Source organism: Heptranchias perlo, chromosome 31 (genome assembly GCF_035084215.1).
Source record: "Heptranchias perlo isolate sHepPer1 chromosome 31, sHepPer1.hap1, whole genome shotgun sequence".
Classification (NCBI taxonomy): domain Eukaryota; kingdom Metazoa; phylum Chordata; class Chondrichthyes; order Hexanchiformes; family Hexanchidae; genus Heptranchias; species Heptranchias perlo.
Window position 1 is genome coordinate 9,322,387 of NC_090355.1, and position 16,085 is coordinate 9,338,471.

At 43.3% G+C, this 16,085-nt stretch overlaps 1 long non-coding RNA gene across 1 annotated transcript in view; it reads left to right on the top strand.

Moving 5' to 3' along the window:
- The window catches only part of LOC137300391 (uncharacterized), a 130,870-nt gene that overhangs the window by 93,974 nt on the left and 20,811 nt on the right, over positions 1-16,085 (top strand). The window contains exon 2 of the long non-coding RNA XR_010958067.1: positions 13,662-13,877. This is a non-coding gene — a long non-coding RNA (uncharacterized lncRNA). The remainder of the gene's footprint in view (positions 1-13,661; positions 13,878-16,085) is intronic.

Here is a 16,085-nt window from a genome sequence, read left to right on the forward strand (position 1 = left end):
CTTCTGCCAGGCATGCTGTCCCACTGTCATCTTCAGGGGGATCCTGGAGTACCCTCTCACCAACTGCATCTGCAGGCTGCACTTTGCTCGCCATCAAACGGACTTCAATGCTGCACAGTTCCATTGCTCCTCCACAAGCTTGGATTCCTGCTTTTACATATACTGCACCAACCACTGAGTTTTCTCCAAATACATTTTTTTTTTGTCCAAAACAGTCTTTGGGAATATTTTTGTCCCTTAAAATTCACTCTGTGTTCCTTGTTGTCAGTCTGTCCAGGCTCCAGGCTCAATATGGGTTGAGAGTTCTCCTGAATAAATTTAAATATTTGAAATGCAACACAGAAAATTCAATGTAGCCAGCACTCGGGGAAAGTATGCAATGGATACTCAGATTATTGAACTCTTCCCCCTATTCCACCCCCCCCCCCGAAAGAGTATTACTTGCAATCACCAGCTCCCTTTGATAGCTGGGCTCAGATTAGCATCCCCTGCATTATAGATAGAAGCAGACGTGATATTTGGATGGTCGCACACGTGCCTGGGGATCTTGTGAAATACTTGGTGTAATCTGATCACATCATTTTGCAACCCCACTGATCATGGAAGGGAAGAGTAAGATCCTTGGGGTACAGGGCTGAGGGATGCATGTCCTCCACTGTTTATGCATTGCTTATGGGTTGGCAGAATGTAGGCAAGCTATAGCATCGAGACACTGAATATAACTAAACAATAAGAAACACTGGGGAAAAAAAATTATTATAAGTTGTCCCCTTCTATCGCTTTACACAGGGGGCTTCAAACAGCTTGGCGTGGATTTTCTGTTAGGGGCACAATTGGCGAAATGCAATGGCGAAAGTTTTGCTGAGGTGAAGTTTCGCTGAAGTTTCCGCATAAACTTGAACGTAATATCACCCGTGATCACCGCAATCAAGCATCGGAATCGACTCGTGACTGGAACAGGGCATCCTCCAATGTCACAGAGGAGTGGGATTGCCAGGAAATAGCCACAAACTCCGTTCCCTAGCCACCGACTCCATCTCTCTCCCTGGACACTGTCTGAGGCTAAACCAGACTGTTGGCAACCTTGGCGTCCTATTTGATCCTGAAATGAGCGTCTGTCCCCATATCCACTCCATCACCGACACCGCCTACTTCCAACTCTATAACTTTGCCTTTCTCTGCCCCTGCCTCAGCTCATCTGCTGCTGAAACTGTCATTTATGCCTTTGCTACCTCTAGATTTGACTATTCCAATGCTCTGTTGGCCGGCCTCCCATCTTCCACCCTCTATCAACTTGAGCTCGTATAAAACTTATTGCAAGTTAGGATACAGGCAGCTAAGTCCCGTTCACCCATCACTGGTGCTCGCTGATCTACATTTGCTTCCGGTCCGACAACACCTTGATTTTAAATTTTTCATCCTTCATTTTCAAATACCTCCATGGCCTCACATCTCTCCACCTCTGTAACTTCCTCCAGTCCTACACCTCTCCAAGATCTCTGCGTTCCTCCAATTCTGGCATATCCCAGATTTTAATCGCTCCACCATTGGCATCTGTGCTTTCAGCTGCCTAGGCCCGAAGCTCTGGAATTCCCTCCCTAAACCTCTCCGCCCCTCTACTTCTCTCTCTCCTCCTTTAAGGCGCTTCTTAAAACCTACCTCTTTGACTGTCCTAGTATCTTCTTGTGTGGCTCGGTGTTAATTTTTGTTTGATTCTGCACTTGTGAAGTGCCTTAGGACATTTTGCTATGTTAAAGGCACTGTATTTGGGTTCAGAATGGATCTGGCCTGGGTAAATTGGAATCAAAGATTGGCAGGTAAAATTGCAATGAACAATGAGCGGCCTTTAAAGAGGAAATGATTTGGGTACAGTCCAGGTATATTCCCACGAGGGGGAAAGGTAGGACAACAAAAGCCAGAGCTCCCTGGATGATGAAAGAGATAGAGAGTAAGATGAAGCAGAAAAAGGGGGTGCATTACAGATGTCAGGTTGATAACACAAGTGAGAACCAGGCAGAATATAGAAAGTTCAGAGGGGAAGTGAAAAAGAAAATGAGAGAGTATGAGAATAGACTTGCGGTCAACATAAAAGGGAATCCAAAAGTCTTCTATAGGCATATAAATAGTAAACAGGTAGTAAGAGGAGGAGTGGGGCTGATTAGGGACCACAAAGGAGACCTACTCATGGAGGCAGAGGGTATGGCCAAGGTACTAAATGAGTATTTTGCATCTGTCATTAACAAGGAAGAAGATGCTGTCAAACTCACAGTAAAAGAGGAGGTAGTTGAGATACTGGTTGGGCTAAAAATTGACAGAGGGTGTACGAGAAAGGCTGGGTGTACTTAAAGTAGAAAAGTCACCAAGTCTGGATGGGAGGCATCCTTGGTTGCTGAGGGAAGTAAGCGTGGAAATTGCAGAGGCACTGGCCATAATCTTCCAAACATCCTTAGGTGCAGGGGTAGTCCCAGAGGACTGGAGAATTGCAAATGTGACACCCTTGTTCAAAAAAGGGTGTAAGGATAAACCCAGCAACTACTGGCCAGTCAGTTTAACTTTGGTGGTGGGGAAGCTTTTAGAATCGATAATCTGGGACAAAATTAACAGTCACTTGGACAAGTGTGGATTAATAAAGGAAAGCCAGCATGGATTGTTAAAGATAAATTGTATTTAACTAACTTGAATGAGTTTTTTGATGAGGTAACAGAGAGGGTTGATGAGGACAGGGAGGTTGATGTGGTGTTTACGGACTTCCAAAAGGCATTGATAAAGTGCCACGTAATAGGCTTATCAGCAAAGTTGAAGCCCATGGAATAAAAGGGGCAGTGGCAGCATGGATACGAAATTGGTGAAAAGACAGGAAACAGAGAGTAGTGGTGAACGATTGTTTTTCGGGTTGGAGGAAGGTATACAGTGGTGTTCCCTAGGGGTCGGTACTAGGACCAGTGCTTTTCTTGATATATATTAATGACTTGGACTTGGGTGTATAGGGCACAATTTCAAAATTTGCAGTTGACACAAAACTTGAAAGTGTAGTGAACAGTGAGGGAGGATAATAATAGACTTCAAGAGGACATAAACAGGCAGGTGGAATGGGCGGACACGTAGCAGATGAAATTTAATGCAGAAAAGTGCAAAGTGATACATTTTGGTAGGAAGAACGAGGAGAATCAATATAAACTGAAGGATACAATTCTAAAGGGAGTGAAGGAACAGAGAGACCTTCGGGTATATGTCCACATGTCGTTGAAGGTGGCGGGGCAGGTTGAGAAAGCGGTTAAAAAAGCAGACAGGATCCTGGGTTTTATGAGTAGAGGCATAGAGTACAAAAGCAAGGAGGTTATGATGAACCTTTATAAAACACTGATTTGGCCACAACTGGAGTATTGTGTCCAATTCTGGGCATTGCACTTTAGGAAGGATGTGAAGGCCTTAGAGAAGATGCAGAAAAGATTTACTAGAATGGTTCCAGGGATGCGGGACTTCAGTTTTGTGGATAGACTGGAGAAGCTGGGGTTGTTCTTCTTAGAGCAGAGAAGGTTGAGAGGAGATTTGATAGAGGTGTACAAAATCATGAGGGGTCTTGACAGAATAGGTGAATCCTGTTGGCAGAAGGGTCGAGAACCGGAGGACACAGATTTAAGGTGATTGGTAAAAGAACCAAAGGCAACATGAGGAAAAACTTTTTTATGCAGCGAGTGGTTATGATCTGGAATGCACTGCCTGAAAGGGCGGTGGAGGCAGATTCAATCGTGGCTTGGAGAAGTATTTGGAAGGAAAAAATTTGCAGGGCTTCAGGGAAAGGGCAGGTGAATGGGACGAACTGGATTGCTCTTGCAGAGAGCAAGCATGGGCTCGAGGGGCTGAATGGCCTCTGTCTGTGTGCTATAACCATTTCTATGATATCAATGCAACTTGTTGTTGTCAAGCTTCAACTGACTGCTGGTCACTCCCAGTCAAGTGATTAAAGCTGGATTAAGGTGACCAAGGGTGCCTGTGCACCCGATAATCTGGGTGCAATATGATGGCCAGCTTTGCGAGCAGGGACTGCTTCAGGCGAATAGACTTTTGAACCAGCATAAAAGATCAAGGATACTTGAGTGAAAAGAGGTCACGGGCACAACTCGCTTATGCTTAAAATTCCACGATCTTCAGCGCTATTTCATTCAATTCTGCCCAGATTACACTGATTTATAGGCAGAAATTATGCGAAAACTCCAGGCGCTAGACTTTAACAGCTGGGTTTCATTGGCGGAATTGCTGCTTTATTGGGCTTGGAATAGGGGGTGGTCAGTATTGGACCTATCCAGGGGTGGAGCAGAGGCCCCCTTTTCTTTTGTCTTTTTTTCTACCATTTACTGAGCTACACAGAGTGGACAAAGAAGGAGTGTAGTTATGATTATGTTGCAGCATTTGTTCCTGGCCGTGTCGGACTGATATTATACATTTTGGACTGGCTCTGTTTTATACTGCTGACTGTTGCTTTTCTAGCTCGTGGTTCAATCTAAAATAGATTTGTATTTTGGAGGAAAAAAAGCACAGATCTTGTAAAAATGCTGCAGCATTCATTATGTATTAATTCGTCGCTGAAGATCGGGTAACAATATCAACAGGCCCTTATTTTGTGTGCTCATCACCTCGGTCGCTGGGACCAGCTTGTATGAATTGCCAATCAGTCCAGCATTTTGTATTGTCTCTTTCTCATAAATAATGAGCTAGAAGAAAAATGGAATCCATTACGGTCAGTAAAGATTGCTTCCCAATGACATTACTCCCAAAGGCAAGTGAGATAGAGATAAGATTTAAATCTGTTATCGGCACATTGAGAGCGATGGGAGAAATATATGACAAATCAGTTTTCTCCACTATTAGCTGCATACTTGAAAATGCTGTATTATTGTGATAACAACACAGCTGGTGACTTACATTGCCCGCACTCCTTCATCACATCACCTTAAGCCTGGCACCATACTCTCATTCCTAGTATGCTCAGGAGCATCCTCTTTCCATTATTTTCAATGGGGAATGGACGACTTTATTGCCCCCCTGGGAATTTGCATCCAGCTGCCGTAAACTAGGAGCTTTGCTTTGCAAGTTAAGTGAATTGGAAGAGGAATGGGACCAGTTTTGGCAGGTTATTGACATGCAGTGAGATGAAGGCAGTCGAACAGAATGGTATTTTATATTTACAGCTACAAATTTGCTCAAATTAAGCAACCTCAGCTGCTGTCTGTAAGGATATGACTCTTGCTGGCTGAAAACTGATCTGCCACATGTCTCTATAAATTTCCTCGAAGAGTGTTTTTTTGCAGATATTGTGTTTTTGTTCTCCTCGTTTCTGTAATAAACATCCTTCAAGACAATTTAGCAAAATTGATGTGAACTATTTTTTTGCTGCTGAAAAGAAAGGTGTCAAAAATGCTAAAGGTTGGATTTTCTTCGACATCTTTTTTGTATAATCGTCAGGAACTAGTGAGCTAAATTGCTGATTGAGTCATTTTTAAAGAAAGGGAGAACGTGCATTTATGTAGCACCTTTCATGACCTCAGGACACCCCAAGGCGTTTTATAACCAATGAAGTATGTTTGAAGTGTGGTCACTGTTGTAATGTAGGAAATGCGGCAGCCAATTTGCGCACAGCAAGGTCCCACAAACAGCAATGAAATATAATCTGTTTTAGATGTTGGTAAAGGAATCAGTGTTGCCCAGGATACCAGGGAGAATGCCCCTGCTCTTCTTTGAATAGTGCCAAGGGATCTTTCTTGTCCACCTGAGAGGGCAGACATGGCCTCGGTTTAACGTCTCATCCAAAAGACAGCACCTCTGACAGTGCAGCACTCCCTCAGTACTGCACTGAAGTGCCAACCTAGATTTACGTGCTCAAATCTCTGGAGTGGGACTTGAACCCGCAACTTCTGATTCAGATTGCTACCATGAGTTAAGGTTGACTGAAATAGACTATTAAGTCCGAACAAGCCTGTCCCTTTTTGATGGGTCAATCCCACTTGCCCATCTCCTCACCATATCCCTGAATCCTTTTTCTCTTCAGAACCTCATATTTAGCCCATAAAACCCATTTATGTTCTAACTTATTTCACCCAAATGATTTTAAACGTGGAAAAGTTCCACCTGTTATTTTATTTGCAACTTCCTATTAACTAGTATTTAGCATTTAGACCATTTGCTATAGTGAGCAAGGTCACTGGATCAATTGTGTTGAAGCACCTTGAATGTTTTCTGTCGTATCACATTGTTGTTTTTTGATTATTAATACAAAGGTTTCTTGCTGCCGCTAAAAATAATTATAAATGAATGATTTTAAATGTTTCTCAAAGACAAAGATGGACCAAAAAGGTTGATGCCTTTGGTTTAGTTGTACTCCAATAAATTTAGGAATTTTGCTGCTGTTCACATTCTGTGTTATATTATGTCAGGTTTTGAAAATATTTGGCCATTTTTTCCACGGAGGGTTTGGATTAAAACAAATGTTATATTTAAGGGTTCTATTTTAATACATAATGTATTCGCACAAGTTTTTTTTAAAAGGCACTGAGACGAAAGATGATTAAAATACTGATGTGCTAAGCTTTGATGTTGGTTCCTCAAAGACTCAATGATAAGCAATTTGCAGACTTATCTTGGTAATAAACACCTTGCAGCCATTGTGTTGGTAGGTCCCCAGTGTCCAATGGTCACAGGGAAAGTCTGGAATAGGCCCTCATTTTAGGTTGTAAACAGAAGGAAATAAAAAGACAAAGACAAGCAGTCAGTCTGGTCTAGCAACAGCTGTAAAGATAAGAACATAAGAAATAGGAGTACGAGTAGGCCATACGGCCTCTAGAGCCTGCTCCGCCATTCAATCAGATCATGACTGATCTTCAATCTCAACTCCACTTTCCCACCCAATCCCCATATCCCTTGATTCCCCGAGAGTCCAAAAATCTATCAATCTCAGCCTTGAATATATTCAACGACTGAGCATCCACAGCCCTCTGGGGTAGAGAATTCCAAAGATTTCCAACCCTCTGAGTGAAGAAATTTGTCTTCATCTCAGCCTTAAATGGCAGACCCATTATCCTGAGACTATGCCCCCTAGTTCTAGACTCTCCAGCCAGGGGAAACAACCTCTCAGCATCTACCCTGTCAAGCCCCCTCAGAATCTTGTATGTTTCAATGCGATCATCTCTCATTCTTCTAAACTGCAGAGAGTAAAGGCCCATTCCACTCAATCTCACCTCATAGGACAATCCTCTCATCCCAGGAATCAATCTAGCAGTTCCAAAGTTGGTCAGGTTTTAAACAGAAAGCTGTGAAGACAAACTTTGGCTGGGCTCAGAAGGAGAACAGTTTGGAATTATTTTGCTCAATTCAAGCAAGATGGCCCACAGACGTGGGAAAGCATAGCATACTTGTTATTTTTGTATTATTACATGAAAAAAGGATGGAATTATAACAGTCTGATCATAACTGTTGCTTTGTATGTTCACTTGCTGTGAAATAAAGCAACTTAACAGTTTGTATCTGGCATCACCTGACCAGGTGTTTTCCTGGACCACCTTCAAAAAGATTGAAGAAGCACACGTGCCAAAGACAGAAATATCAGGTCCAGATCATAAGGAGCTACAAATGTTACACCCCTGAATTATGCTATCATTATAGTTAGATTTTTGGTACTATGGGCACACCCCTAAATGTAAGATGCTTGACCACTTAGAGCAATGACTAGCACTGGTGTTCGTAAGAGAATATCTAAGGCAAGACCCGAAACTTGTAATGAAATGCAAAAGTCCCAAGTAATACAAGTCCCTCCATGGCATCACTTTGCTCTACCTCTGCAATCTTTTGCCCTCACCCCCCCTTGTTCCAACACACACTCTCCACGGACCCCCTCCCTTGTTCCAGCATTGGTGCACACCTTATCCATTGTGATTCTGTACTTCCTAATTCTCTTCCTAAACCTTTAACTACCTCTTCGCTCACCTTCAAAAGCCTCCCCAAAATCTACCTCTTTGACCAAGCATTTCATCGCCCCACTAAACTTCTCTCTCATTTCCTGCCTTGATGGGCACTGTTCCTCCAGTAAAGTGCCATGGAGCGTTTTGTCCTGTGAAAGGCACTGTACAAATGTAAGTTGTTCCACTGCTGCCTTCGTCTTGCAATGATACTAAAGACGCATATAACTGATGCGATCGATCGTGATAAATGCAGTTGAAGCATGACTACAGTTCAAATTAATGGCAAAAATGCTCATCTCCCTGCCAAAATGCCTTGAGGTATTTCTTAAGCATGGCTATCTCACCAAAGTAAACAAGTGTGAAGGAAAGCTAATGGGAACATTTATCACAATTTTGCAACTTCTAGCCATTAACACAATTGTGCTGTGCTGTGCGTATTCTGCTGTGCCAGTGGAATAACGTAGCAAAAAGTGCAGATGAAGTAGAAACTGCTGTCGGAATGTGTAGCACGGGCAGCTCCTCAGCAAATGGGGAGAAGGTATTTTTAGTGTCCCAGTCACGGTGTCTTTACTTTCCAGGAATCCTTCAGAGGATTCTGGTGCGTAATAAAGTCAAGTTAGCAGGAATATTTGTTTTAAAGGGAATGTTCGCTGATGAAATAACCCTGCATATACTGATAGGGATACAGTGCTAAAATCTGGGGCAAGTTGACACCGATGAGTTGCTGCTGTTCAGCCCTGTTTCCGGTTTTGTTTTTGTCAAATTGCGACAATGCTGCTTTCTTCCGAGCTCATTGCCTTGCTCCCAGGCCTTCGCTATTTCCTGTGTGAACTGTTTGTATGTTTGATTTGTTCTGCTCGCACATCAATCTATCCTATGAGTGATTGGAAGATCAAAGAGGGTATAAAGGACTTGTACAGGGCACTTGCTGTGATCTATTCTGTATGTCTTTCCCTTATTTCAGCAAGGGGAGGAGTGGGGAGTCTTGATTGCAATGCTTCTTCATGTCATATTTTGGGGAAAGCAGAGCTGTGAGTGCTCCAGCTCAGGTACATTCACTAACCACTGCTCACTATCCTTTGACCCAGTACATTCACTAACCACTGCTCACTATCCTTTGACCCAGTACATTCACTAACCACTGCTCACTATCCTTTGACCCGGGGACATTCACTAACCACTGCTCACTATCCCTTGACCCAGTACGTTCACTAACCACTGCTCACTATCCTTTGACCCGGGGACATTCACTAACCACTGCTCACTATCCTTTGACCCGGGGACATTCACTAACCACTGCTCACTATCCCTTGACCCGGTACATTCACTAACCGCTGCTCACTATCCTTTGACCCGGTACATTCACTAATTGCTGCTCACTATCCTTTGACCCGGGGACATTCTCTAATTGCTGCTCACTATCCTTTGACCCGGGGACATTCTCTAATTGCTGCTCACTATCCTTTGACCCGGGTACGTTCACTAATCGCTGCTCACTATCCTTTGACCCGGGGACATTCACTAATTGCTGCTCACTATCCTTTGACCCGGGTACATTCACTAATTGCTGCTCACTATCCTTTGACCCGGGGACATTCACTAATTGCTGCTCACTATCCTTTGACCCGGGGACATTCACCAATTGCTGCTCACTATCCTTTGACCTGGGTACATTCACTAACCGCTGCTCACTATCCTTTGACCCGGGGACATTCACTAACCGCTGCTCACTATCCTTTGACCCGGGTACATTCACTAACCGCTGCTCACTATCCTTTGACCCGGGGACATTCACTAATCGCTGCTCACTATCCTTTGACCCGGGGACATTCACTAATCGCTGCTCACTATCCTTTGACCCGGGGACATTCACTAACCACTGCTCACAGGAGTAGGCCATACGGCCCTTCGAGCCTGCTCCACCATTCAATCAGATCATGGCTGATCTTCAACCTCAACTCCCCCTTCACTTTCCCGCCTGATCCTCATATCCCTGGATTCCCCTAGAGTCCAAAAATCTATCTATCTCAGCCTTGAACATATTCAATGACTCAGCATCCACAGCCCCCTCGGGTAGAGAATTCCAAAGATTCACAACCCTGAGTGAAGAAATTCCTCCTCATCTCAGTCTTAAATGGCCGACTCCTTATTCTGCGACTGTGCCCTTTGGTTCTAGTCTCTCCAGCCAGGGAAAACAACCTCTCAGCATCTACCCTATCGAGCCCTCGCATAATCTGAAATGTTTCAATGAGATCACCTCTAGTTCTAATAAACTCCAGAAAGTATAGCCCATTTTCCTCAACCTCTCCTCTTAAGACAACCCTCTCATCCCAGGAATTAATCCAGTGAACCTTCATTGCACCATCTCGAAGGCAAGTATATCCTTCCTTAGATAAGGAGACCAAAACTGTATGCAGTACTCCAGGTGAGGTTTCACTAAAGCCCTGCACAACTGTAGTAAGACTTCCTTACTATTGTACTCCAACACCCTTGCCATAAAGGCCAACATGCCATTTGCTTTCCTAATTGCTTGCTGTACCTGCATGCTAACTTTTTGTGTTTCTTGTACAAGGACACCCAAGTCTCTCTGAACACCAACATATTTACTAGTTTCTCACCATCTAAAAAATATTCTGCTTTTCTATTCCCACCAAAGTGAATAACATCACATTTCTCCATATTATACTCTGTATGCCACCTTCTTGCCCGTTCACTTAACCTGTCTAAATCCCTTTGCAGACTCTTTGTGTCCTCCTCACAGCTTACTTTCCCACCCAGCTTTGTATCGTCAGCAAACTTGGATATATTACACTCAGTCTCTTCATCTAAGTCATTAATATAGATTGTAAATAGCTGAGGCCCAAGCACCGATCCTTGCGGTACCCCACTGGTTACAGCCTGCCAACCTGAGAATGATCCATTTATCCCTACTCTCTGTTTTCTGTCCGCTAACCAATCCTCTATCCATGCTAATATATTACCCCCAACCCCATGAGCCCTTACCTTGCGTAACAGCCTTTTATGTAGCACCTTATCGAATGCCTTTTGAAAATCCAAATATACTACATCCACTGGTTCCCCTTTATCTACCCTGCTAGTTAAATCCTCAAAAAACTCTACTAAATTTGTCAAACACGATTTCCCTTTCATAAAACCATGCTGACTGTCTAATCATATTATGATGATCTGAGTGCCCTGTTACCACTTCCTTGATAATGGATTCCAGCATTTTCCCGATGTTAGATGTTAGGCTAACCAGCCTGTAGTTCCTTGGTTTCTCTCTCCCTCCTTTCTTGAATTGTGGGGTTACATTTGCTACCTTCCAATCCGCTGGGACCATTCTAGAATCTAGGAAATTCTGGAAGATCATAACCAATGCATCCACAATCTCTGCAGCCACCTCTTTTAGAACCCTCGGATGTAGGCCATCAGGCCCAGGGGATTTATCGGCTTTTAGTCCCATTAGTTTCTCAAGTACTTTTTCTCTACTGATAATAATTACTTTAAGTTCCTCACTCTCATTAGACCCTTGGTTCCCCACTATTTTTGGTATGCTTTTTGTGTCTTCTACCGTAAAGAGAGATACAAAATATTTATTTAACGTCTCTGCCATTTCCTGATTCCGCATTATAATTTCTCCTACCTCAGCCTCAAAGGGACCAACGTTTACTTTTGTTACTCTCTTCCTTTTTACATACTTGTAGTAGCTTTTACAATCAGTTTTTATATTTCTTGCTAATTTACTTTCATGGTCTATGTTCTGTCTTTATGTCATCCTTTATTATTAGGGCCAGACCCCCTCCTTTTCCATTCTGCCTGTCTCTTTTCTAAACGTCATGTACCCTGGACTGTTTAGTTCCCAACCTTGGTCACTTTGCAACCATGTCTCTGTAATGGCTATTAGATCAAACCCACTTATCTCTATTTGTGCAATTAATTCATCTATCTTGTTATGAATGGCTCCGTCCATTCAGATAAAGAACCTTTAATTTCGACTTTTTACCATTTTTTTCCTGCTTTGACCTTATTCGCTGATGCACTATTACCGGTAAACTCTCTGTCCCTTCCTGCCACACTCTGCTTATCTTTACCCAAATCACTACACTGCTCTGTTGCCTTGACTTTTCTCATTAGATTTCGAAATTTCCCTTCACCTGACACCTCCCGCCCCCTTTTTAATTTAAAGCCCGATCCACAGCCCTAGTTATTCGATTTGCCAGGAGGCTGGTCCCAGCCCGGTTTAAGTGGAGCCCGTCCCAACGGAACAGCTCCCTCTTTCCCCAGTACTGGTGCCAGTGCCCCATGAATCAAAACCCATCTCCCACACCACACTTTGAGCCACGCAGCTAACACTCTGATCTGTTTGTCCGTGCGTCAATTTTCACGTGGCTCACGTAGTTATCCAGAGAGTATTAACTTTGCGGTTCTGCTTATTAATTTAGACCCTAGCTCCTCAAACTGTCTCCGCAGAACCTCATTCCTAGTTCTATCCATGTTGTTGGTTCCTCCGTGGACCACGACAACTGGATCTTCCCCCACATGCTCGAAGTTCTTTTCCAGCTGCAAAGAGATATCCTTAACCCTGTTGGATCCTCCCCCCTACTTGAATGGCCTCCTGTACCACAGTCAGATTGCCCATCCACCCTGCAGTCTTTGCTCTCATCCACACAAGTAGCAAGTACCTCGTACCCGTTGGAGAATGTCAAGAGCCGAGGCTCCTCCAGCACTACATCCTGGATCCCTACACCTGCCTGACTCACAGTCACATCTCCCTGTCCCTGGCTACTGAGTGAATCGAAACTATTTCCTAATCTAAGTGGTGTGACTGCCTCCTGGATCAAAGTGCCCAGATAACTCTTCCCCCTCCCTGATGCATCGTAGTGTCTGCAGCTCGGACTCCGGCTCAACAACTCTGAGCTGAAGTTCCTCGAGCTGCAGACACTTACTACAGATGCGGTTGCTCGGGATCATGCTGGTCTGCACAAACTCCCACATGCTGCAGTTACGGCACACCACCTGCCCTGCCATCTCCACGTAACCTTGTTTTATTTATTTACTTGACTAGAGTTTTTATATACTTGCTAATCCTAGTTTTATTAGCTAATAAGGTTATCTACTTTAAGTTATAGATTTAGGCTCCTAGTTTAAGCCACTGTCCTAAACAGTAATAGACGCCAACCAGTCACCTATCCGCTGTCCTGTGACATTGCTCTTTGATTTATATTTTGTTTTTTGATTTCACTGAATATACCTCGGGCCTCCGACTCCCGCTCTTTTTATCTCCGATTGGGGCCTCTGACGCCCGATCTTTTTATCTCCGATTGGGGCCTCCGACTCCCGATCTTTTTATCTCCGCATGCGTATTTTGAACAAGGATTGTTGGATAGCAATGGGGTGTGGAAATCCTGGCCAAATATCCTCTCCCTAACTGGGCACGAAAGCCAATTGTAGCAACCCCGTTACAATGCCAGGTGAGATCAGCTAACTCTCCAAAGACTGGGGATCAAACCATGGACCTTCCTGCTGTTCTGTATGGCTGAGCTAATCACTTTCTAAGCTCGCTGAGCCAACATGAGCACGATAGATGATGTTCTCTGATGACATATCCATTATATTTTGACAGCTATTGCACATTTTTACTGTGATGTAGCAACTAGCAAAAGCGGTCACATGATCTGAGAAGTTAACCCCATCTTCCTCACCCCACAGATGCTGCCTCATCCGCTGAGTGTTTTCATGGGCCGGGTTTTGCTGTGAAAATTCCGGCGACCGGAAGTTGAACTAGATACATTGCTCCTCCATAAGCTTCGTGAGAATGGCATCTCGCCAGTTGACTCCCCGTTCAAATGAATGGAACAGCATGAAATTCCTGCATCGATGCCACACTAAACTCGCCAGAAAAAGTTAGGGCTCGTCCATCCTGATGTAAGTACCCTTTTAACGGCATGGTAAGTCTTAATGACTGCCAAAAAACCTCTCTGCACTGAAAATTAACTTTAACAAGTGTGGAGTCTCATTCCTTCAGATTTTAATTGTTTTTGGACATTTTTTTAAAAATACATTTTTAGTTTTTTTACTTCTTGTCTCTTTTATCTCTGTCTCTTAATTCAATCTTTCTTACCCTTGCTTTATTTTGCTTATTGTATCTAACTTGAGATTGAATTTACTATTCTAACACACTTCCTGGTCCAGTCTCTGTGTAGCTTATTAATGATGCTTCAATCTGTTTGATTAAGGAGATATACAGTTGCTTGCCCTGTTCACACAGGTCCCAGGTGACCTGTACAGGGCACCATTCTTTTTGGTGCTCTAATTTTCAGGAATTGCCGTGCAAAAGCTCGCAGAAAGTCGAAGGGCAAGTGCAAGTCTGACTATCAGCTGGTGCCGTTCATTCGCCGCTCACAGTAAAGTCCGGCCCCATATCTGACAATGCATTGTTTTCCAGGAGTCAAACAGAAACACTTGTTAAAGTAATTAGCTCACATAATTGGGGTAAGCCCTCTTGTCTTCTCCTAGTCATCAGGTTGTGAAAGGATAAACACTCTTTCGAACCGACTGACTTTGACTATAATCTAAAAATCATTTATTAAAGGTAACGGTTCAACAGCAGCATAACGTCAATAAACTTGTTCACAGAATTTCTAATATCTCCCTCCACACATACAAGAACAACACACTGTACAACACTTGACTAACTTGCTGAATACTAAACCTGGACCGGTGCCCGCAAAGTAAAACTTAAGACTTGAAATTTTGCCTGACTACCACCAAGTCTGTAAGTATGTGTCTCTATCTTGATGAGCTGGGGAAGGCTGCTGCATTTCTCCTTCAGAAGCAGTATTTTCTGGCTACAAAGCTGTCTATCCAGTCAATGAGTCAGGCCCCTTCCCTTCAAAAAAGAACTGTCTCCAGTTAACCAATGTAACAATCAACCAGATTCAATAGACTGATAATGCAATAAGGAAAATTAGGATATCAAGAACAACTAGTGTGCCATCTTGTCCTACTATCACCGTTCAAGTTCAGGTAGTGTTTGGATCGACTTTTGCTGTGTTACTATAGCTTTGAGGTCCCTTTCAGTCATTTCCTTTCAAGGCTGAAGTGTTCGGGTTTCTCCAACCCTTCATGATAACTCAGATCTCTGATATTAGGGATCAGTCTTGTGGCTTTTCTTTGCACCATCTCCAGGGCATGAATGTCCCACCTCTGCCTCAAGAACAAGAACTGAATACTTAAGCTGAAAGCAATTCAAAGCACAATAACGTTTTAGCATTGCTACTTTCAACTTGTGTTCATTTGTTTTGGCTATGTAATTAAGCATTTAAATTGGCTTGTTGATTGCTGCTCCATGTGACAGGACCTGTTTGGTTCTGAGACCACTGATACTGTTGATCTCCTTTTACTTCACCCTCCGCGATTTCAATACCATTCATAAAATAGGTATGCTGCCATTTTTTCTCTCTGTACACCTACATACAATTGCATTTCATCTATCACTCTTCTGTCCACTTATGTACTTTATCCAATTCCTTTTCTAGGTCCTTAGTCTGCTTCCTCAGATTCAACTGCTTTCTCCACTTTGACGTTGTCAGATTATCTGACCAATTTGCAGTTGAGCTTCTGAATCCAAGTCTTTGTATATAAGAAACAGCCGAAGTTCCGACACTGATACCTGGGCAGTACACTGAGCAAATACAACCCCTCCCCACATCACATCCCGATGAAATGGGAATGGCCAAAGGCTTTCCATGTTTTTGTCATTCCTATTTTATCTCAAATCCCCACAGCTTTAAGCTTAACTGGCAGCTTTTCATGCAGAACCTGATCTCGGCTTTCTGGAAGTCTTGATGCACCACATCACAAAGCTTTCAATTTGGAAGGTCTTGTTGCCAGTTGTTTTGTGCTTAGAGATCCTTTCTCTGCCTGTCTTTTTCTTTTAATTTTGATGGTTTTAATTTAGATTCTTTTGTTGCGGTTTCATGTTGTTGAATTCTGATGGGTTGAAGATTGGTATTGCTCTTGGCCATTGTGGCTGCTCGCAGCTTCACAAGGCAGTGGTTCCTTGAGCTCTTCTATCCATTGAAATGAATGAAAGTAGCAGGGCAATGTGGAACTGGTTTTGCTGCACTGGTG